The 23,890-nt window shown below is 43.5% G+C and overlaps 2 long non-coding RNA genes across 2 annotated transcripts in view; one reads left to right on the top strand and one right to left on the bottom strand.

The window, feature by feature from the left end:
* LOC121672667 overlaps positions 1–21,603 on the top strand; it is a 58,091-nt gene extending 36,488 nt beyond the window's left edge. Inside the window, exon 2 of the long non-coding RNA XR_006018921.1 lies at positions 21,071–21,603. This is a non-coding gene — a long non-coding RNA (uncharacterized LOC121672667). The remainder of the gene's footprint in view (positions 1–21,070) is intronic.
* On the bottom strand, positions 6,512–11,864 carry LOC121672666. The gene is made up of 3 exons (XR_006018920.1): positions 11,301–11,864; positions 8,080–8,184; positions 6,512–6,923 (listed from the first exon to the last, which is right to left on the bottom strand). It is a non-coding gene; the product is annotated as an uncharacterized LOC121672666 (long non-coding RNA).
* Positions 21,604–23,890: the final 2,287 nt, after the last annotated feature.

Below are 23,890 nucleotides of genomic sequence, written 5' to 3'. Positions count from 1 at the left end.
CAAATTCTCTCACATTTGGACAGATTTGTTTCCAAAGTTTTTATTAAATGCCTCAGGGGAGTGATTTGTAAAGCCCAAATACTGCAATAATTGATATTCTCCTGGTATTTCAGTTCACTGATGCACTGTGAAAAGAGCAGATCTCAGGTTGTCATAGCTCCCTGAAGGTTTTGGGAAAAAAAGACTGTTAAAAAAGATAAACACCTTTTGGCAAAAGCCAAACTGTTTGCCTTGATTTGAGTTTACCACTGGGTTACTTCTGGCTCTGTTGTTTATCCAGGTCCCTCCTGAATAGTTGTAGTATCCACCCATCTGGGTACATCTCCCTGCTCACACATAACACTGCTGCAGGCACAGATTCAGACCCTGGAGCACTTGTGGGGTTTAATTTACTTGCAGTAGGAAAAATTAAGTCTGAAATAGAAACGGGCCTCAGTGAATTTTTTTCCTAGTGCTATGCTCCCAAGTGGAGCTCCAGCAGGATGTGCACTATCTGTTTCCTTGTTTTCCCAGGGGTGTGGAGGGAACCTTTGCTATCAAACTACTCCTTTTAAAGGATACTGAGGCTTTAGACATTGGCAGGGGAGAAAGAATTCAAAATGGAAAAACCAAAAGCAACTCATTAAAGAGAAGATCAGGTCCAAACTTTAATATAAAGTATTGACAAGGGTTCCAAATAAGTATTCAGTTGAGTTGCAAGGAGATAAGAATGAGTATGAGTTGGCTGCATGAATAATTTGATTGCTTTTTGCCTAAAATGCCATTTATGGTCTGGGCTCAGTTCCTCTATAGTTTGGCTGAACACACGCCTTCACACTTGTATATGTGTACCTAATCTCAAATACAAATACTCAGCCATGGATATGTTTGTTCAACCCTCTGTTGACTCTGGTGATCAATTTTGAAGCCTAAAAGCTGGTTAACAGCACTGTAAATAGCTCAGAGGCAGCTGTTTATTTGCTCATGATATTTGTCGAGCATTTTTATAAAAACAGACACGTAGGAGTAGCTTGTATTTCTTCCTTGATACTGGAGACAGATAGCACTCACCTGAGCTGGTGCTCAGCAGGAACTATCCTGGCTGCTCTGGCTGGTTATCCAAACATTCTGCTCAGATTGGGAAGCACCTGTGACCTGTCTCCTGACTGAGGCTCTTCCCTAGACTTAACTGCAGCTTTGGACAAATTGCTTCATCTTCAGGTGTAGTAATGGTCACTTGGTCAACACCTCAGTTTGCATCAATCTGCAGATTGAGGATGGCTCTGGGTTGTGAACTAGGCATGAGTGCTAGCCTTAAACTTGCAAAACACGACTGTAAACACACTCATAGTTTTGGGGATGTGATTAGATGTTCACTGTAGGTGCAGGAGTACAAGTCATCCAACTGACCTGCAAAAATGAGATAAAACCCAACCAAGCAGCTCACAGAGATCTCTATTTCTCTATTGTCCACTCTTTTTAATGAGGGGGAGCCTGATTCAATAGGCCTCCATTAATTTTGAGGTGGACCACAAAGAAGCCTGTTTGACCTTTTTCTCCTTCCATCAGACTGCCTGCTCTCACTCACCAAGGCAGACAAATCCTCACCCCGTTCTTGCCCAGATTTTTCTCCAGCACAGTCAGCTCTAGCAGCACAGAACACCTGTATTATCTCCAGGACTTCAGCAGCAGCCAACACAAACAGCAAACAGCTGGATGTCAGAAAAGACCAAATCTATCATGGCCTGACACGCTGTGTTGCCTCTGCAGCAATAAAATTACTGGTGGGTCAGCAGAAACAGCATCCAGAGTTGGTCAGATCCGCTGTGGAAGCTGCCTGAGATGATCCTGAGTTGCTTCGTTTTATTGTTGTTATTTATGGCTTTGGTTGTTAATGAATACTTCTGGTAAATTTGGTTTAGAGCCCGTGGGGTGAGTGTTATGTCACTGTGTTCCTGGAGCGTTCTGAGCCAGCCTCCCCCGTGGGGTTTGCAGGCATTCACTATTCCAGTCAGTAGTTAAGGGAAATGTAAGGACCACTTCAGTCCTTGCTGATAAGCAGCTACCAGTGAAGTGACTCTGCATGGCTGGGTGGCAGCACAGCAACACTAATCAATATCTGGAAACAGGACTTTGGGGTACTTCTTCCACCTGCTGAAAAGAGAAAGTGCTGTTCTCTAGCCTGGCATTATGATGCATGTTCATTGATACGAGAGATGGGGATTTTGTTTTACCACCATGAAAGAGTTGTGTTTATCCTATAAACAGAAAAGAGAGAGAGCGTGATTAAAAGCTAAACTCAGGTTTTTTAGTCAAGATTTTTAAAGCCCCCCCCCCTCCCCCTAGTCCCTAGAATAATTAATTTCAAATTCGTAGTTCAAGGCTATTGGTCCAACACTAAATAAGTTAGTCTGGAATAAAGTAGCAGAGTGAACTTGCTGCCACTAAAATAATTTTGCAAATTTTTTTGTTTTGTCAATAGGACCCGAGCAGATCTAAAATTCTGATCTAGCTTAAAAGTCTGCCCGGGCTTAAATACACCCTCACAGCAAGGTTTCACTTCTCAAATTAATAGCTTTACAATAATACCATTTGATGGTAGACTATTGCTTGTTTTGGGGTCCTGAGGGTTGGATTGGTGGAGTTTTTTACAATGCTATTTTCAGTTCCTGAAAATAGTTAGGGAGGACGAAGAGCTGTTCAATCTGATGAATACCGTACCGATGCTGCAGTATCCTTAGACTGCGGCTGACGGGAGCCCAGTCGGGAAACCTAAGTGCTAAAAATCCTGATTTCAGTAGGTGGCAGCATCCCCTCTGTGTCACTCCCAAACCAACACCCGACGTGCTGCTCCGGGGCTCGGGAGCTGTAAAAAAACCCCCAGTTTGCCGTGGCTGCTGAAGACCCCCGGTTCCACCTCCCAGCAGTGGTGGCTGCTGGTTCCTACACCTGATCCCAGGACAGAAACGAGCCTTCCCTCCCTCCCTCTTTCACTGCATGAGGTGTTTTCCCTTGTCAGGTTGGGTTTGTCTGAGAGGGGAGTCCTGAGGTTCTGCCCTCGAAGTATCACACATTTTTGTGGTGCTATTTTAGCAGCTGCTCTGTCCTGCTCCAAAGAACGGGTCAAGTCCCTCCCTCACAGGCCCAGCCGTCCTTCAGCTCTGCCTTGCAAAAGGCATCGTTTGATTCACTGCAGTGAGAATCACAGTGGTTTACAAGCCAGTTCAGGAAAGACTCATTCTCAACATGAAAACAAATAATATTCTGTTAGAGATACACAGTCTGGTAGTCACAAAGCTCTACAACATCCTTCTACCTGCCATCCATCCCCAAAAAATACACTCGTGCAATTGCAGTTCAGTCCCTTCTTGTGGCTGTTAGGCAATATAAATTAACATATGGATTAGTTTTTTAGGACAGCTGTAGAAGTCATCCCTCCCCTCCCTTTTCTTTTTCTTAAATAGTGTATTTCTCTTGCTTGGCTAAGCTTCTCTCTTGCTTTGGTGATAACAAACAAGCACTACTGTAGGGCAGGACTTTAGAGGATTCCTTTGTTCACTGAGCATTTTTGAAAGGAGAATGCCCCAAGTCAGATTTCAATGTAATATGGCTGCAGTTCTAAAGCATCTTTGTGGCAATTATGCCAGCCACAAACAGCACTTGGACCAGGTTTGTTGTAGTGCCTACAAAGCAGATGGAGAGGAAGGATACTGTTTAGGAAGTGGCTGGAGAGTTTCTCAGTCAGGGAATTTCCAGCTAAAAAGATCCAGCCTGGTTTTAAACCTGGCTAGGTCCTGGGCTTGAATCTAGTTCCATAGGCTTTAACTGAAATCCCTGTTCCTTTTTATTCCCTGTCATTCCTCTGGAATGCAAGTTTAAAGCTAATTTTGTATGTTGGGGCAGCATCAGAAGGCAGTAGTTAGGAGTCAACAGCATCAAAGGAAACTTTCCATAAATCCCATCTCCCTTTGCCAAGCACTGTTAGGGCCATCTTCTGTCCTTAATATTCTGTCCATGAACATTCCTGTGTATTCACCACATAAGGCTAAGAATAGTTCAGCCATTTAAGGGCCTGAGTTTACAGACAGGGACTGTATGAGTAATGGATTGCTGGGCTGGATCACTGCTAAAATATTCTAGCAGTCCATGTTTGTCAATAATAAGGTAATAAAACAACACTATCTGATTTCAACTTTCTTACCTTAGCAAAATATTAGTTCTTTGTCAAGCTGAGCTTGGTTTTCTATGCACAAGGAACTAGAGGTTTGTGAAGTTACCAGCTTTCCATTAGGCTTGGTGATGATACGTAACCGTAATGCCAAATATTTGTGTGTTTTCTTAACCTAGCTTGTCAATCCATGTTCAGTCAATGGATGAGCATACAGTACAAAATCAAGTAACAAAAAAAATCAGTAACACGAGAAAATAATTCATCAAAAAGAGCCAAAATCTCTAAAGGAAGTTTGTAAATTCATTTGTAAGTCCAAGCCTCTAGTAACATATTCATGTGTCCTTTAAGATACCAAATCAGTCTTCAGTGTTACTCTGTGTAACACTGTGTTAAAAAAACGTGTCTGAAGGTGTCTGAATCCGCAGAATCACAGGATGGTGGGGTTGGAAGGGTCCTCTGTGGATCATCCAGATTCCCCTGCTCGAGCAGGATCACCTGGAGCAGGTTGCACGGGATCAGGTGCAGGTGGGTGTTGAATATCTCCAGGGAAGGAGACCCCATGGCCTCTCTGGACAGCAGTTCCAATACTCTGACACCCCCACAATAAAGAAGTTATTCCTGGGCATCAGTCCCTGCCCGTTCCTCTGGTGCCGTGGCTGGGCCCTGCTCAGAGCCCTCCCTGCACACAGGGACACCCAGGGCTGAGGGCCCCTCTCAGCTGGGGCTCCTCTCCAGGCTGGACAGCCCCAGCTCCCTCAGCCTTTCCTCATAAGGGAGATGCTCCAGGTCCTTCATCTTTGCAGCCTCTGCTGGCCCTGCTCCAGGAGCTCCATGGCCCTCCTGTCCTGATGATCCCAGACCTGGCCACAGCTCTCCAGATGTGCCTCACAGGGCTGAGCAAAGGGGCAGGATCACTCCCTGACCTGCTGGCACTGCAGCAGGTGCCCTGTCCTGATGCACCCCCGGATTCCATTGGCCCTCTTGGGACAAGGACACACTGCTGGCTCAGGAACACCTTGGTGCCCCAGGTCCTTCTCTGCAGAGCTGCTCTCCATCAGGTCAGCCCATGGCATCTCCAGGGAGCCCTTGGGGACTTTCTGTCTGCCTGCACTGTAACCATTCTTTTCATTGCCACCAGGGAGCTTCAGTCTTACTTTCTGGTAAGTGACAGACTGCTGCCAATATCCTAATGGTGGTGGTGACAGTTTTTCTCATTCCTCCTTTGCTGTTGTGAGGCCTAAACCAGTCTAGAGTGAAAATGAACACACTTATAGGAGGCAGGATGAGGGGAAAGGGAAGGGGAATCACTCTGTTTTCCACAAAGTCTTCTTGTATTGAAGTGTGCAGAGTTCATGTTGGAAACACTCCTCAGCACCCAGATGATCTTTCTCTTACATTTATTTTCAAGGAAGCAGATTCTTGTACTGACACCACGGTTCAGGAGTAGAGATGCTGAAAACAGGGAATATTTTGTAACTTTGCAGCCTGATTATCTGTGTTTTCCTAAAGAACTACCATTTTCATAACTAAGTATAGACATACATACCGAAGTACCACAGAACAGTGGTTTGCAGCTTGTGATCTGTGGCTCCATGGATGACTTAGAGAGTAGCCACAGAAGCTAGTGGTGAGTAGCAAGTATTTAGTCAGAAGACTTAAATTCTTTACGCAGAAGTCCACACCCACACAAAGAAGAAATAGTGGTCCATATTACTGGCAAAGTTTGAAAGGCACAGAAATAAAAGAGTAGGGACTCAAAATCAAACAGATTTCAGGAGACTCCGTGGTGAGGAGACCATGGGTGTGTCTTTGGGCAGAATGACCTACAGCACAAGTGGCTCTAAATGAGCAAGACCAAAGGGTGGATGCTTTCTAAGGAACAGCCACATGGAGATTCGCAGGGGCTCAGTGGTGCTGCTAAAAAAGACATTTCCTTGGACTGGGCTTCACCACAGCTAAATTGTTTCTGGTGCAAACAGAAAATAACTCCAGGCTTGCCATGTACATTTCCCTCCAAAGGGAAGCTGGAATAAACTGCTAATTTCTATGGAGTCCAGATGAGGTAAGTGTAAGGAAAGGAAGGGCACACCAGGGTGAAAGGACTTTTCAGGAGTTCCAGCACAGGTAAGGAGCAGAATAGGAAGGAGAGAGCAGGGCAGAATAAAATTGTGCATTAAAATGTATCAGTGGACAGCACCTGACAGGTTCCCCCCCCCCACCAAAGCTGTACTTCAAGCTACATCTCAAGCCTGTTTGTTACATCAAATGAGTCAAGAAAAGGAGACAAGATGTTTTCCTCGACATGACATAGTAAAGCCTACTTCAGAAAAAAAAAGCCTTAAAACAAACTTACAGAACTATTTTAATGGCATGGTATTAGTAAATTATTCCTACTGTGTCATGAAAGAATAAAAAAGAGGACAAATCAAAGCCCAGCCGGTAAAAAAAAACTCCCTGAAAAAAAAATAGAAAAACGTAATATCTTGCAATTTCTTTTGAAGTCAGCACATTTTTAAGTTTTTATTTGGGTGAGAACAGAGCTTTTCATATGACAAGTGGTCCAGCTAAATTTTTCCAGCAGACTGTGCTGCTTCTTGTGCAGTATTTCCACAGTGAGGAGTCTCCCTGTTCCTTTCCCAGTGCAGAGAGGAAAGCAGGCACTCTCTGGGTATCTGTTGTCAGCAGGGCTCAAGCTAGGTTAGCCAGGGGCACCTGCCACAGGCTCTTCAGGCTGTAAATGACAAGAGGGAGCCTTCTGCATCCTCTCCTAAAACTGAAAACAAAGCAAATTAGGCACAGAGGTACTTCAAGTTATGCAGTTGGGATGCTGGGATGATCTCACAGTTAAACTGGCACCCCCAGCACACTCAGAGGGAAATGAAATAGTCCTGCAGTGCTCCCATGGTCTGTGTTTGGTCAAGCAGGCAGCACTGTAGTTCTCTCTGTGTGTGTAAATATATACCTAAAGGGGGAAAAGTGATTAAAAGAAAGGAGATTTCAGCTGAACTCCCATGAGCATTGTTCTCCAGTATTGCCTGTCCTGAGAAGAGGCTGTGGTGTCACACCTTCCTTACGATTTGAAAGAAGAGTTCTCTAAGAGCAGAGAGCTTGTTTCCAGATTTCTGGTCATCCAGAGTTTACATGCAGAGGAGATGCTGAATGTTTCTTTCTTTGCCATGATGGGAATGAGAGATTCCTAAAGAGAGATTCCATGGTCTGTTGGAAGACTCTGGAAGAGGCTGGGAGCTCACAGCAGCTGAACAGCTGAGTGATGAGGGCTTATCTAGGAAGGAGCTGCCCACCTGGGTATGAAACCTGTGGGGCTGCGAGACCAGGCTGGGGACAAGTGCCCAGAAATGTGCGGTGGCTGCTTGGTGCCACCAAGCTCTGGCACAGGGAGCTTTGTGTTTGTCTCCCTACCTCTGCTCTCATCTCAGGCTGCCCAGTGTGCAAAAGGATTTCTCCCAATCCCACCATGAGCCCCTTGCCACCGTCTCCTTCATCCACCTTTCACCCACGGGTGAGGGAGCCCTGGGTGGGGTGGGTCTGTGGGAGGACAGGGCAGGTTTGTGAGAGGTGACAGCTCCTGTGACAGGCGCTGCAAGGCGGGTGCCCTGGCGGAGGGCTGTTTACAACGTGATACCTCAGCAGCTGCTGCAGAGCTGGCCCTGAGCTGTCAGTGCCTGGGTTTTATGGCACTTTCATCACCATCTGTCACTCCTTTAATGGCGTGGCGTGCGTGTCCTGCCACCTTCCCCTGCCACCCTGTGCCCCCCCAGCACACACACACTCATTGGGGAGCTCAGCCATATGGCACCGAGTCATCCTTGTCTTCTGGGTCCGTCCTGGGGGACTGTGGGGACAGGAGCTCAGCAGGGTGGCCCAGGTAGCCCAGAGTTATGGCCTTGGAGTAGAAACCAAAATATTACCGTGCTAACATGGGAAGTATGGTCTGTCCCCGTTTCCATCCTCATGGATGTGTCTGCCATCCTAATGTGGGCTGTTGCGCAGCAGAAGATGTTTGGCTCAGTCTCCTGCAGGGAAAAGTAGCCTAAAGGTTGCTCTTTGTTTATGTTTTATGATAAACGGAGAAAGAATAAAAAATACACACACACATTTTTAAAGAAAAGCATTTGTTTATATATACATAGACACACCCCAAGGCTTAATGTCAGACCCTTGCCAAGGAACATATGTTATTTCAGCTTGACACATTTTGGCTGCAAGATCCAGGACGTTCTTTTCATTCGTCCAGAACAGGAGAAAACTCCAAGTGAGCCGCAGCACTCACAATCCCTGTGGCTGTCTTCCATCACCAGGCTGTGTCTGTGCTGCGAGCACACGTGGTTTGAAATCAAAGCCTGCCCCAGCCTCAGAGAAGCACGCCCAGAAAGTAACGAGATCTGGTTTGCCATGCCTTAGCTTCCAACCTGGGGGAGTTTTAATGCCTGTAAGCTTAATGCCGTGCATTATACTGTTATCTGCATTACCTGGGGGGGGTTGAGGGAGAGTTTGTGGCTGAGAGTAAACTTCACTGTAGCAATCCTTTTTTTTTCCCCTCTTATGTGTTCCTGTGATTGGCCATTTGATTATAGTGAATCCCCAAAGGCTCATGGATTAAAAACAAAGGCTGGTTTGTAAGTGAACTTGCTGTTGATGGATTAAGGCAGTGTGCCGGCTGTAACCAGATCCACAATACAAGTTCATTCATTTGGAGAGCAGCTCTCGACTCGCATTACACCCTCCCTGCCTGCTCCTCACCATCCAGCCAGTGTAACTTTACACCTCCACGATTTTATCACAGCCGCAGCTCACCAACAATGTGTGTCATGCTGTGAGAAATATAACTATAAATCAAAGTGCTACATATGGTGCAGCGGTAACCTTCCCAAAGACCCTGCTTTGGAGGCCATCCCTAAACAGATTTGTTTGTGTGCGTGTGATGCGTGTACACATATGACAATCAGAGGCTGCCACAACAGAGAGCTCCTATTTTCCAAGCTGACATTTCGCAGTACGAGCCAGAAGAGTTCATTTTGGAGCACAGAGCAATGTTTGTGATATCAATACCAGTAGACGCCTTTCAGACTTTTCACTCTAAAGCCAAAAACATTTGGGGATGATACGTTTTTATATCATTAGTGGGGAGGCAAAGCCAAGCATGCCTATATTTCTGTGATATGCAGAAGGGAACTTTCACCCCTGATTTTCTTTTATCTCCCTCACTCTCTCTGGCTCACGTGCCACTCTGAGCATTCCCAATCCTCGGAGAGTGCGATCTTTAAGAGCTGTCATTACACTTCTCAAGTTTGACAGAAGATAAGAAAGCGAACAACTGGTTTTAATCATGACAGATTCCAAGTCCTGGAAGTCTTTCCAGAAGTTACTCCCAAGAGCTGACGTTTTCTGAAGCCCCTTCTCCTTTGGGCACGTGTGCACACTCACACAGTCCAGGGAGCCTCACCTCCAGAGCTCATTGCTTGCCAAACACTGTCCCTGGTAGACAGGAAGAGTAAACCACGATGTACTCTTGCAAATTATGCGTGATCAACTGTTTCTGCTGTGGAAGAGAGCCAGGACCAGGAATGCAACAGCCCAGCTACGCAAAGCCCCAAAGAAAAGTAGTCAAGGCAAAACTGCTGTGCAAATGGCATTTCTGCCTGAGGAAGAAAGCCCTTTCCAAGGCCCACTTCTAGTCACTGATCCTGATGATTTATACCAGTCTCACCTGCTTCTCTTGCCTTAGTTAGGTAGTGTCAAAAATCCCAAGATACGCTGTTCCTGGTTTTACTCCTGGAGTTAATTTGTAATATTGTGTATAGTACCCTCTGCATATTTCAAAGGGGAAACCAAGGCACAGGAAGATCAGTTGACGTAGTACACTGGAACTCTGTGGCAGAATGAGTTGTCAAGCATGCTTTGATTTTTTCTGCTGCAAGAGCTTGACTCTACAGGAGGCTGAAGTACAATGTGATACGTGCTCTTCCCCCTGAGGAGGTGATTTACACCAGCTATGGCTTTAGCCATGCAAGATAAAATAGCAAAATTCAAGGAAGCTTTTAAGTACTGTATGACTTCCAGGTTTTCCCCAGTGCTAACCCAGTTCCCTTGTCTGTTATGTGCCAGTTCTGCCTTGGCAAAAACAAGACAGACCACGCACTACCTGCACAATTATCCCACAGCCGTAGCTGCCACTAAGGCTTTTTTACTTTAACTCTCTGAAACTTTACTGCAAATTCCTTTTTAAGTTTCTAACAGGCATGGAAACAAGACACAGACAAGGTCTGAAGAACAGCTTATGAAATAGTTTTAATGGACAACCAGCTCCTCTGTGTTTTATTGCCTTTTCTTTACAAGAATATATATTTTTGTATTAACTGTTGTTGATGTTTGCCTAACTTCTGTGGTAGATCCTTTTTGTGGTTTCATCATCCACAAATTTGGAAAATGAATTTGACTGTTGGAAAATGAATTTCCTTTTTTAATTATAAAAGCAAAAGCATTTTGGTTTCATTTTTATCATTAGGTTTTTTTCATAGAAAAATAATTTCTTGCTCTATTGCAAGCTCTCTGGAACATTTTAAAGCAGATACAGTTGTGCTGAGATAGCAGCATGAACCAGTTTCTTCTGCTGCCACACGGCTGTATTTCAGTGGTATTGAAGGTACACTTGTGCTTTCTCCACAAGAGAAGAACAGTCCTAATAGAGTAAAGACATAGGGAGTGAAATATGTTCTTTTTATCTGCCTTGATAGTACAACTATGACACAGTTTTATGGAGGAGAGAGAGAGGAATCTCCCTTCTCTGTGTTTTGAGCTTAGGTTACTCGAATTAAACAAGATTTTATTACTTGGCTTAGCATTTTTTATTAGCAACTTCAAGAATTCACCATGGAGCCAGTTTGAATATTACAGCAATCTGTAGTAATTGGGCTTGTCTCCACTTAGAAATTAACTGTAACCAGGGGTCATACAGTAAGAGGAAAAGCAAGGGGGTGAGGAGAGCAGAGGGCACATTTGGAGTGTTTGAAAGTGAATGGACAAACCTTCAAGCATCAGTGCCTGGTAGCTGTCAGATTCAGACTGAGGAAAAGCAAGGCCTGGAGTCATCTGCCTGCAATGAATTATTATTAATCAGTCACAGCCTCACCTGGGTTCCTGTTGTGCCGGTGTGCAGCAGGGTGTGGGAACCAGCTTCACACATGGCATCCTTGTTGGCAATTCCAGCAGCAGGATCCGGCAGGAGTGACTGCAGACCAACCAAAGAGTCCCTGGAGTCAGGGGCAGACTTTCCTGGGACTTTGCTGACCTCTGGATGCTGTCCTTTGCAGAGATGGTACAGATAACTGGGGACAAATGCCACCTGTGTCTCTCAGCTCCTGTCCTGGGAATGGACAGCGGTGAGGTGACAATTGAATGTTGTTCACCAGAGCCACGCTCAGTGCTGACAGAGACACACTGGTGACAAGAAGTACCTGACGTGGCCAGTGCCTTTGGCAGCTGTGCTGTCACCACGGTGCCCCACCAGTGAGTGCTCCACAGTACAGGACACAGGGCCAGCACCAGCTCACACCAACCCACGGACACAGCTGTGAAGACAGAGATAATTTTAGGTTTCAAGTAGTTGTATTTTCTGTAGTGCAAGTCTTGTGTTTGAAAAGGCTTGGAGCTGTTGATAGATGTGCTGGTGTGAGTAAAGGCACAGCTGGCAGCTGCTTCAGATAAAAGCACTGCATGAAATTGTGCCATTTATATAACTCTTGTTTATGGATTGGGAGCACAGGGATAATCGTGGGTTTATATGAAATCACACAGTCAATATATTGGGCATGCCAGTGTTTATGAGAATTCTGCTGGCATGGAGGAGCTGAACGGTTTTAAATCACCATACCTGGCATTGAGCTCCTTGGAATTAGGTATCAGGGATGTTTATGCAGTATGTGTTTCATATGCCCTTCAAAAAACTTGGTATTCCCAGGAAAACTGATTTAGATTTGTCACCATTTTCAACCCTGCCTAGGGAATACACCACAATTTAGAACCTTACAGTACTTGAAGATGATCTCATTCTGTTTATCTTTCTGTTGTTCGTTAATTTTTGAGCATTAATTAGCTCCAGACATGGTATTTATGTTCCTTCCATGAGTTCTATCGTGGATCCATAATTAGGGTGATCAGTATTTATTTATTGCCCAGATCCAGATAATTGCTGGTTGAGTCTACCCCCATTGTAATGTATTTTAAACATGTGGCTTTGGCTAGAATAGTTCAGGAGGCCTTTCTTTTCTGTGTTTATAATTGTATTAGCTCTGCTCTTTGCAGAAATAAGGCTGTCAAACCTTTAGAAAAACCAACCATGTTCTGATGAGTGGTACATCTACTCTTTATTCCTTCTGTTTACAGCTGCAAGAAATCTTACACTCCATAACATACTTGAGATTGGAGACCTTTCCATTGTTCAAACAACTTGAGATTACCTTTGACACTTCCACCTTATAAGACTTTTGCCTTGATTTCACTGAGGCTAGGATTCCATCAGGATCCTGCTCCTTGGCCCAACTCCTGGATCAGGTAGTGAGGGAACACAGAAAACTACCAGTCCACCTGGAGAACTGACCCCTCATCTTCTTAGATCCCGTTTAGACTCCAGCAAAGATAGTTGAGTTGCCCTTTCCTTCCGGGTGAAGGAAAATAAAGACGATTTCCTACTTAGTCACAGAGGAGAGAGAGTGGTGTGAGCTGGAAGTGTCACTTTTAGTCCCTGCTGGCTCTGTATTCCTGTACCATATTTTCCCTGTCTTGACTACCTAGGTATGATATTTAACAGAAACTGTGAGCTTGTGCTTAGCCATCCTCCCCCTTCTAGAAGAGGAGTGCAACTCAGCTGATTCTGCTGTCATACTGAAATATATGTAATGTATATATAAAAATATATCAAATTATATCTATGGTTATATATACGTGTTACTAGCACTTTCCAGAACAAACAATTAGCTCCAACTTCAACATTAAGTCTTTTTCAAACACCTAGATCTTGATATTACACATTCTAAGCAAACTTTCATGTTTAAAAAAATCCAGATCTTGGAAAATGAACAGTTAAGAGGTCCTGTGAGTTTCCCTCTTGCCAGCAAGCCTTCTTGCCTTGCCATCATTTTTATTCAAGCTGCTGCTGCTGTGCAGTGCCCTAATGTTTATAAATGTACAGGCACACAAGTACCTACAACAATGAAATTAAGAGCCATAATATTTTTCATTCTGTTATTAAAAAAAAAAAAAAAAAGAAAAAATATAGATGTGGGATTTGGTTACCATGGAAACAACAGCTCGTAGTGCCATTTAAGATGCCCCAGGACACCTCAGGCTTTTTCCAGAAGGGCACATGCCTTCAATACAGCCTGGGTCATGCCTACAAGGGTAGGGGAGATCAGACACCAAGGGAGTCCAGAGTGTCTCTAGGCAGAGATTTTTAAACATCTTCATCATTGTATTTGTCTAGGCAATGAAAAGTGATTTTGCTTCTAGCAGGTGAAAATTTTATGAGTATTTTGATGGAACTTAGTAATTGCCATGCACAAAGGAACCTTGCAAAATAGGCTGGTGGAGTGTAACAGATCTGTGAAATCAAGCTTTCATCATCCTATTAGCAGTTTTCTAAGAGCTCTGGAATCAAAATGTTCCCAGTGTGTATCCATTCCTACTCCACCCCACTCAGCACATGCATAAATATTTTCTTGAAAGTCCCAGGCTTCCCAACCTTCCCCTGCAGAGACAGAGGTGATGATTGTAAACAGATAAGTTTCCCAAACTCAAGGGAGAAAACAGTGGAAGAATCTGTTCATTTGTAATAGGCTTATTCTTACATGCAAAGGTATGTGTAAGATTGATTCCCTCACTAGAAAATGACACAGAAAATTACAAGTTTTCATCTTTTAAAATATTTCAAAGTAAATGAGGGGGGAAAAAAGTTAGTAGGGAAGTATATGGAATACAGATATAAAGAAAATACTGCAAGCAGAAAGCTATCAACCATTCAATTGCATAGCCAGTTTATCCAAGGATAGCTGAAGCAATGATGTGAAAGCAATAAATGATCTTTTCCCAGCTAACAAATCAGTCTGTAATGGGTGAGGCCAAGTTCTTATCTACACGAGAAAGCAGGATTGTGCCAGCAGCTGGGTTAATGAACCAGTGCCAAATACCAGCTAACTAAAAGTATCTTGACTTGTAAAATGTCACCAGTGCAGGCTCGGGGTGCAGGCTGTCCCTGCTCCAGGGGGTTGTGGCCATGGTGACCTGTTCCCCCACGGGTCAGTCTGGCTGCCACAGCAGTTCACTGAATTTCAGCAAAGCTGTGGAAGAGGGTTTGTCTTCTCATGGACGAGGCCCACGCTGCACATCCTGCGCTGGGTTGTGCTCACAAGGAGGGCAGCGCTGCAGCTGCTCGTGAGCCCAGCTTGGCTTCGCTGCTGTGAGATTGTCCCACGCTGTGGCACTTCCCACACTTCAGACTGGTCCAGGTTGTCCAAAGCTCCAGCAACCAGCCAAGGGGCTGCAGGGTGGCCCACGCAGGGAAGACCTTCAGCAGCTTAACTGCTGTGTGACGATGTTGTTTGTTCGACTCCCATCCTGCTCCTGAAGGACAAAAACAGCCATCAAATTCGATCTTCATAATCAAGTGTGGGCAAGATTTTGCAAGTATTTCCCTTAGGGATGAAACCATATTGGCAAATCACTGTCTATGACTCTATCTGTGTTATTTGTGTAAGATCAAAAAAATCCAGTCATTGGATTCATACCTCTCACACCTTTCATGACCCTGAAGTCTGTTGCAATGCTCCTGTGATTGCACAAGTTCTAATTACATAGGTGCTGCTGATATCCATTAGATTGAAAATGCATTTTGGGGGGGGGAATCTGAGCACAGAGTAGTGCTGTGACAAGGGCATTAACTTAAATAAGAATTCAGTTTTGGACTCAGCTTTTAATTCTGCCACAGAACTTCTGCATGACATTGAGCAAGTCACCTAGCCAGGTTCTCCTCTGTAAAATGGGGATAATGAAAACCTCCTTTTACTCCATGGGATGTATAAGTGCTTTCACTGTTGAGAACCCTTTCAAATTCTTCTGATGAAAGCCAGGTACTATTACAAGGATGCTCATGTTGATGTCTCTTGTATTTGTTTGCTAGTCTGTCTTCTAAGGTTACTAAAACCTTTCCAGACTTCTGGCTAGTTTCAAACTAATACATTAAAAAAAAAAAAAAAAGTGCATAGACAAAGTACATGAGCCACAGAACCACTTTCTTTCTCTCCAGTGTGGAATTCCCAATATTTCAAGTCAGGATTTCTGAAGCAATCAGCCTCCTTGGATCATCTGTTTGTGTGCAGCTCCACTCTTTCCCTTCCCCCCACCAACTGGGAAAAATACCCTGAATACAAATCCTTAAGCTTAAATATTTCTTTAGCTTTCTCCAACTCTTTGTGGCCCCGTGTGAACCCTGTGTTGACCCTGGCCTGTGTGGGGTCATGACCCACAGCTGGGAAACCCTGGCCTAAATCTAAGATGTTGGTGGGGCTGCCTCTCAGAGGTGACTTGACAGCTTTCTGTGGGTGTGCAGCAGCCTTGGAGAGGATGCTGTGACCTGCCAATCATGAGATGCTCTGTTTCATCCACATCAGGGAGTTTGTCCCATGGAGTTTAAGGAACAAAGCCCACACAGCACAAAAATGAGGTTTCTGTATAAGCTCTTGGTCTGGTCTGACTCTTGGGGACCTCAAGATATTTTCTTTCTTATTTCGTTTTTGTCCTGAAATGGCTCAGATTCTAAGATGGGATAATTTTTTTGTCATGGCAGTCACTTGGCATTGATTAGACATAGCCCAGGAAAAAAAGAGAGATGTCAGAAAAAGACCCAAATAAAAAGAGAGAAAAACTTTTTCAGAAGGGCTGTGTGTATTTTGGATGTCCTCTGAGAAAAATATCTGCAGAGCTGGCAGTAGCAGGGATAGATTGAGTCTGGAGGAGCAGAACGGCAGCTGGGAAAATGAGGAGTGGATGGTGGTAGAGAAGGAAATTGTTGGAGAATACATAAAAGAAGAACCAAATGGAGCAGAAGCATTGAAAAACATGCTAACATTGCCATGGAAGAGAGAAGGGACATAGGAAAGAAATCCTTGGGAGTATGTGGCCCAAGGCAGGGAGAGGCACTGACAGCTGATTTATTTGTGCTGAGGAGCTGGTGAGTCACTGTGGGTGCAGAGCTGGCACAACTCCCTTTCCTGGCCACTGCTGCTGGGTCCCAGGACTCCGTATGCTAAACTGGGAGTGATGGATCTGCCGAGCATACGTGTGCCAGGTTATGTTTTCCATTCTCAAATTAGGATTTATTGGTGTAGGTAGGGACTCAGAACCTGGCAGCAGTTGGTGTCTCTCAAACAGACAATCTGCTACCTGAAGCCATTTCTTCTCCCTGGGACAGGCAAGAATTTCTGAGGTCTGTTGGCATCAAAATCAAAGAAATGAGCTCCTCCCAAATCTCCCTTGGTGCATTACTTCCCATGGCTCCTCGGCTGCCTTGTCCTCACAGCTTGCAGTTCAAGGTCCTCACTCTTTGGCCCGAGGGGTACCAAGGACAGGCCTGTGCCAACAGTTCCCTGAAGCACATTGGGTTGTTAGCACTGGTTCTTCGCTTGGCTTTGCAGGACTTCCTTGGCAGAACATCCTCTGTGCTATTGCTTCCCGAAAATAGGTATTTGCAGCTGAGGATGATTTCTCTGAGGTGCCTTGGCTGATCTGGACTCTCTGCCCTCCTACAGAAAACCCCTGTGCTCTCACCCCCTTTCTTCCCTGGCCCATAACTTCTTCCATGGTTATTTTGTGCCAGGCAGTTTTCCATTCATTAAACATCTGCCTGTGGAAGAGACTTTTGGAGGAGTTGTCTTAAACTTTAGTCAACTTCCTTAACAAACCTATTGTTTAGGTACAGTTGAATTGTTAACTCATAATCCCTTCCATTGTCTTTGGGCCCCATCAGAAAGATGCAAACACCCATTTTCATTGCTTTCTTTCTTATATTAGCCCAAGTGCACGAGTGCCATGAGTTTTCTCCAAATAACCACTTCAAATACTGTGGTTTTATCCATTTTGTACAAAAGAATATGTTTTCAGGAATATAGTTGGTCACACAGGGTGTCCTGAGAGAAAAAAACCCTGTTTTCCGGCATGCTTAATCTTGAAAAATAGTGATGCATACTTGGTACTTTTTCCTTTGAAAATTGGTAGCACTAAAAAAAGACCCTAATTTCTGAGTAAAAGAGACACTTTTTGCTTGTCACACATTCTTGGTTCTGACACCACCTGACAGGGAAACTAATATGTATCTGGTTTATTATAATACCTAGAGAGAGAAACAAGATGCCTTTGGTTAGGAAACTTTATTGTGAGAAGATAAAGGTCAGGACCTTAGCAAGGGCCATGAAGGTTGAAGAGAGTGTTCAAACGATTCCACAGGATTAAGCATCACCATTTGATCCCATTAATGTCGCAGATTGAATTTCACATCTCCATTGTACAGAGGACACAAATCCGAAAGTGTCCCTAAACAGATGCAAAGGCACTTGTGCTTCCACAGGGTGACAGTTCCAGGATTCATACAGCCCTTGCCTGGTGGAAACACCAGGGAAAAAAGGTTTCTGAAGTGACTCTCTGCAATTCTCCCCAGCCATTGCCAACTTAACCTTTATTGCATGGTGAGGAGTCTATTTTAGCCATTTCTCCAGAGAATTTTAAGACTCATTAGGTAGTTAACAACTTTGATTAAAATATATCTTTTTACAATCTTGGTTTTCTGCCTATTTCCACTATTTCCTTTGAAAAAGTCATTTTCATCATTTGCCTGCTCTTGTAAATCCATGCACAAGGATGGATGTAACATAAAGAAAACTGGAGAAAATATAATTTGAAAGAAAAATAAAGCCTAAACAGTTTTCAGGATTACCAGGATTTGTGTATATATTAACAGGTTGAAATATTCCATCCGGAAGGAAATGAAAAAAATTAAATCCATATATGTTTGCATGTTATGAGAGTGTCAAATATAGGAAATTCAGTAAGAAACCCAATATCCTTTGTTAGGTGAGGGTATTTGGTAAATCATGTTTTATAGCTGAATGTGGATTAGACAAGCCATAACTAATTTGTCAGGTTTTGACTGAATGCCAGTATTTTTTATTACATATATGACATTTTAATCAACTTCATCTTTGACTTAAGACCTACTGGAGAATGAATTTCCATCTGACCACTCACTGTTTTTTAACAGTGAGCAAAAAGGAAGAAAGAAATTATCTAGAAGCAAATTGCTAGGTTAGAAAAAGTGGGTTGAAACATAATGAGATAATCAAATTGGATGTTGCAGGAAATAAAACCAATTCTCATGTAACTGATTGGGTTCCTTCTGATGCACTGTGACTTTCATACACTGTGGGGTAAGCAAAGGGCTTCATCAACGTGCTGCAAAACACATGATAGAATGGTCTGCTCATGATTCATTAAGTCCTCTGAAAAAGTGAGGGTTTATTCAAGTGCTTCAGCTCTGCCTTGTTCCCCTCGTTAGCACCCGGAGAATGGCAATGAGCTGAGAAAGAGCAGAGCTCATTTTGCAAATGCCCTGATTTACAGATCCCGCATGCACGGACACTATCTTTGGAACATTCATTACAGATGTCGGGATCCGAGTCTTTAATCACTGTGGTGTTAATTAATACCCTATTTGTTACTGTCACTGGCTGAGTGCTGGATGTGCAAAATTCCACATGTGAAAGTGCTCAGTGTAATCAGGTAATACCTTAGTGAGGTGCTGCTCAGCTGGAATGTCAGGGGGTGCCAAGAACAGCATTGCAAATACCAAAAAAAAAAAAAAGAAAAGAAAAGAAAAAGGAAAAAAAAGAAAGGTGGGAGGGAGAAGGGTGAGATTGTGAGTAAGGGTTCCTTTAGACCTGGCCAATAAGGGGCTACCTCTGCAGCCAGAAACACTCAGGCTCTCGCCTTGGAGCTGCACTGGTTCTGTCTGTCCTGGGCTGTGCTTTCTCTCTGAAGGAGCAACTGCTGCACAAGTGTCCTGTGTGCTGCTGGCTGCACAGTGACCTTCTGTGGGATCAATGAGAAACATCCCAAAAGCATGCAGGGAGGAGAAATGTCTTCCAAGCAGACGACAGGCTGCTTCCAGGCTGAGGAGCAGTTGCTGGTTTCTACCACTGCTGCTCCAAAGAGAAGGGTGTGCTGGAATATTAAATGTTCCAGCATTTCCTTCTCTTCTAGCAGCCTTCCAGTATCCTAAGGGGACAAGGTGAAATGGCTCAAACTGAAGGAGATGTTGGGAATAAATTCTTCACTGTGAGGGTGGTGAGGCCATGGCACAGAGGGTGTGTGGAGTGAAGAACTGAGGGCCCTGCCCGAGCCCAAGGAGGGAGATGGATGCCCCTTCCCAGAACGAAGTGGAAGAGGAACCTAAGCTGAGTGCTCAAATTCATCCCCCCAAGCAGCCATTTCTTGCCTTTGAGAGTGCAGAGGGAGAAGCCAGGCACTCAGGGAACTGCCAGAATTGGTGCAGACGAGAGGAAGAATTAATTCTACTTCATCCCAACAGTAGTCCTCCATTTTGGTGGTTCTGATTTCTGGATGGATTAGTGCAAAAGGCAAGATTATTTGAGATGAAAAGCTATGGTTATACTGCAATGCTCTTAACAGGACTATGGCTTCATGTCTCTGGTAGTGATGGTGATCAGTTCACCTCACCACCTATCCTCAAGAGGGATGCAGTATTTTGTATGACTTCTATCATATATCAATGGTAAGCCAGTGAATCTTTCAGAAGCACCCAGGGACCTGGTCTGTGCTATGGAAAGTCTTTTGTTGCACTTTCAAAATCAAGTAATCGTGTTACTGGAGAAACATATTTAACCAAGGCTTGACCCATTTCTACTGACAAGTTCTTATGAAAAAAAAGAAGAGTGAAAAGGAATTTTTCTCTCTGTATGTGTTTGAATGCCCACATGTAGCTCCATGGTATCAAGGCATGGTATCAAGGTATCAACTCTCTCTTCTATGCTCCATTGTTGATGACTGGTTAAGAAAAGGAAAGAGACAGTCTACACTGGCTTGATAGAGGAATTAAATAGTGTTGAAAATATTTAACTGATTTTTCCAAATCCTTTATTGTGACTTCCAGATGGAGAGTAGAAACTGCATAAATTAAATTAATCTGGGATTTAAATAAGTTCTGTGGTGGTCAGTTTAGTAATACCAACCCTGGCTTTGGCACTCTGTTTTTTGTGAGACTTGAGCAATTAAGTTTGGCTTTTGATGACTTTCAAAGCTGTAAAGGGGTCAAAAATATTAAACTTGCTATGGTCATGATATGGTTGGGAATTTTCAGAGAGTAAGAATGACTGTGCACAAAATATACCTGAAAAATAGAAATTAATTTTGCATTACACTAATTAGATATAGTTAAACTGCATCTAAAAACTTACATTGCTTATGGCTGCTTCAGCCTCCTCTTATGTTTTACCCATGTTTATTTCTTTCATTTTTTTGCCTTTTCATTTTCTAAAATCTGATTTTTAAAAAAAAAAAAGTGACAAGTTGTGGTCTAAACATTGATGGGCAGAATCCTACACCTTTTTATGAAAAGAAGTTAAAGGCAAGATGACAAAGAAAGTGAGAATGGGGTCAGGTGAAGGGGCCCCAGCAAAAAAAAAATCAGAATAGGGACCCTGGTCTGATGGAAAAGAAGAAAGAATGGGCAAAGGTCTGGAGACAAGAGGAGCAAGAAATAAACCAGGGGGAGAAGAAGGGAGCTTCTGATAAAGGCAGAGGGGAGAAATAATGAGTGGATGTCTTTCTTTTTCTTTTCAGTTACCATCAGCATCTGTTACTGATAATTTCTGTGTTTTTGAAGAAGAGCTGGTATAGTGAGTGAGCCAGCCCACCAACATAGCCAGCAAAGGAAAAAGAAGAGAACAGGTTTGAAGAAAGGGAAATGCAGGGGGTTTATATCTGATGGTAAACACTTTCATCCTTCCCTGCTGCTTGAATAATGCATCCTAATTTGACATGACTATACTGGTCACCAAGTTCATGCTAGGGTTATATAATCACAATCTGATCATTTTTCTTAAGTGCTGCTCAGCACAGAATCCTTTTATGTGGATAAAGGAAAGCAGCTATTCTTTTTCTTGTGATTTTTGGCTTGGGTTGATAGAAGTGTCAGCCAAGAATAAAAATACCTTTATAATCTTTAGCCTTTTTCCCTCCAACACTTGTGAGTTGTACTATTATTTCTCCATTGTCCTTCTATCAGCTGACAGAGAGCCTGGTGTTTATGCCTCTGTTGGTTTAATAGTACATGGCTTTTGTCCAAGTTTATTGAAGAATGCTCCAGAAAATGAGTGTGGTCTTCAGATTGTGCCTGGCCATATGTGAATGACTTTGGCTTTTTTATCTCTCCCCTCTCTACTCAGAGGCACGAAGCTGGAACTCACCCCATTTCATTGCTCCACCTCTGTGTCACGTGAATTCCATGACTGACAAGATCTGGGTTTTCTGGGGCTGTGCAAAATGCCTCAACTTCAGTGACTGCTGTTGTGACAAAGTTAGGAGCACCACCTGCCTCTTACCCACCTACCCTTCTTTTTCCAGCTCTGTAGTTGTTTCTGTGGGAAAAGCTGCAAGGGATTTTATTTCTGTGTAGAGTAACCCTTTCTCAATATTGTATTACTTTTTTCTGGTTTTTTTTTTAATATAATGTGACCACTGCTATTTCAAGGAAAAACTCGCTTCCTCAGAAAGTCCTTGCCAGTCCTTTTTTCCTGTAAATGAAGTAAGGTGCAGCCACCGTGGTTCAAATTGCACTTGCAGCCTCACCTCAGGGTTTAAGTGTGCCTGGTTCTGTATTTGTTGTGAGGCTTGAAAGGTGAGTGATGTTCCAGCAAAGAGCCCTGTCGGTGTCACCCTCTTTAGGAATGGAATTGCACTGGCAGGAGAGCTCAGTTCTTACGGCCTATGAGTAATTTAGGCACTCACCACTGTAGTTTTAAAAAAGCCAGCACTTTTCAGCTCCTACAGGAGATGTGTCTCATGCACAGTGTTTTGTGGTGAAATACTGGTGGTGATTTGGGTGCTACTCATAGGAGCAATTAAACACAGAAGTTTTGTCTCTCTTCCTGGAAAATGTACCACCTGTCTGCATAAGTCCATCCAAAGAGCAGAACAAGACCTACATGAACTTTACATAGGGGATTAGTAGCTTTCAGATGAATTTACAGTTATCTGACTGTTGTTTTGCAAAAGAAGTAGGTGTATGTTAAGTACTCACACAGCTGTAGAGCTGTTGATGTAAAAATACAGGATCAGCTTTGTTTTGCTGGGCTTTACACATACATTATATTTAAATGTTTGTTGCAGACAACAAAAGTCAAACAAAATCAACAGCTGTTGATTTTCACTGCGTGCTTGCTTGGTGGGGAGCTTTCGGATTTCAAATTTTGCAACCAGAAGCAAGGCGCTGAATCGATTCTCCTTGTCTGATAATAGTGCTACTCTCTGTACTCCCTTCCTTTCCTGTGAAACAGGTAAAATGAGTGTCCTGCATGGAGGGTCACTGTGCTTCTGCCTGGGGTGGCAATGTCCAAAAAGGGCAGGTTTGCGCCTCTGCTGAGAAGAGAGTTTGTCACACGCTGCAAAGCCTGCATGGGCTGGACTTTGTGTGATGTGCAGCCTTGTGCAGCACACACACCCTGAACCCATCGTGTCCAGAAAAGTGGCTTTGCTTCATGGACCCAGAGGGAAGAGGGTGAATCCTGGAAAGCTGGGACAACAACAATCATAGCATGTTTGGAGGGTGTCTCCTGCAGATAAAGTCAAGAATGTTTGTGGAGCATTCCGACTGTAGGTCAATACATTATTAAAACAAAACAAAACACTCATCACTCATCAGGAAATGAACAATTTTATATTTAATGCTGGCTTTGGATGCTATGCAGCAAATAAAGGCACTGAGCAATTTGTATAATAGGAATTGTAAACAGATTTCCCTGCGCCGAGCCCCATAGAACTTTTGCACTAAATCTAGCACTTCCAATCTTTTGAATATCTGACTTTCTGTCCATAAGCTTTTCAGGATTTGTTTACAGTGTAATAGATGTCTAAAACTAATGATTTCAGTGAAATTAGCCTGGTAGAGCAGAAAAAAAAAAGGTGGTTGGGATTAATGTGCTGTGTTGTTTTTGAAAGATTCAGGATATATGGTAATTTATTTATAAATGCATATATTATAAGATGACCAAAATTTTTCAACCTCCAATAAGAGTTAATCCAGAGAGTAGCCTAAAGCCTGAAGTAAAAGTCTGGTTAAGTCTTTTACAATATTTTAGTTTCTAGCACCTAAAACGCCTGAGCCTTTATGATGCCTGTTTTCTTTTTTATGTGTGGTCTGGGACAAGACTGGAAGGGAAAGTCATGCTGTCTGTGAAGCTGAGAATGGCTACTTAGCATCCAAATATGTAATTAGGGAGCTTTTCATGCCTTTTTAATAAGTTGTAGTCATTAGTAAATTGCCAGTCTCATACCCTCAAATGATTCAGAGTCTTTAAACTTGACTGGACTGGCCCAATTCCATTTAGAGCAGATGCTTTTTTGTCTCATTTTATTCTTTGCCTTTTGTTAGGGGCTTCAGCT

The sequence above is a fragment of the Corvus kubaryi genome, unplaced genomic scaffold (assembly GCF_017639235.1).
Source record: "Corvus kubaryi isolate FWS band 111438036 unplaced genomic scaffold, C.kubaryi_AGA036_p1.0 64818, whole genome shotgun sequence".
NCBI classification, from domain to species: Eukaryota; Metazoa; Chordata; class Aves; order Passeriformes; family Corvidae; genus Corvus; species Corvus kubaryi.
The sequence above is the reverse complement of the archived record's forward strand: the minus strand, read 5'-3'. Positions and strand labels throughout refer to the sequence as shown.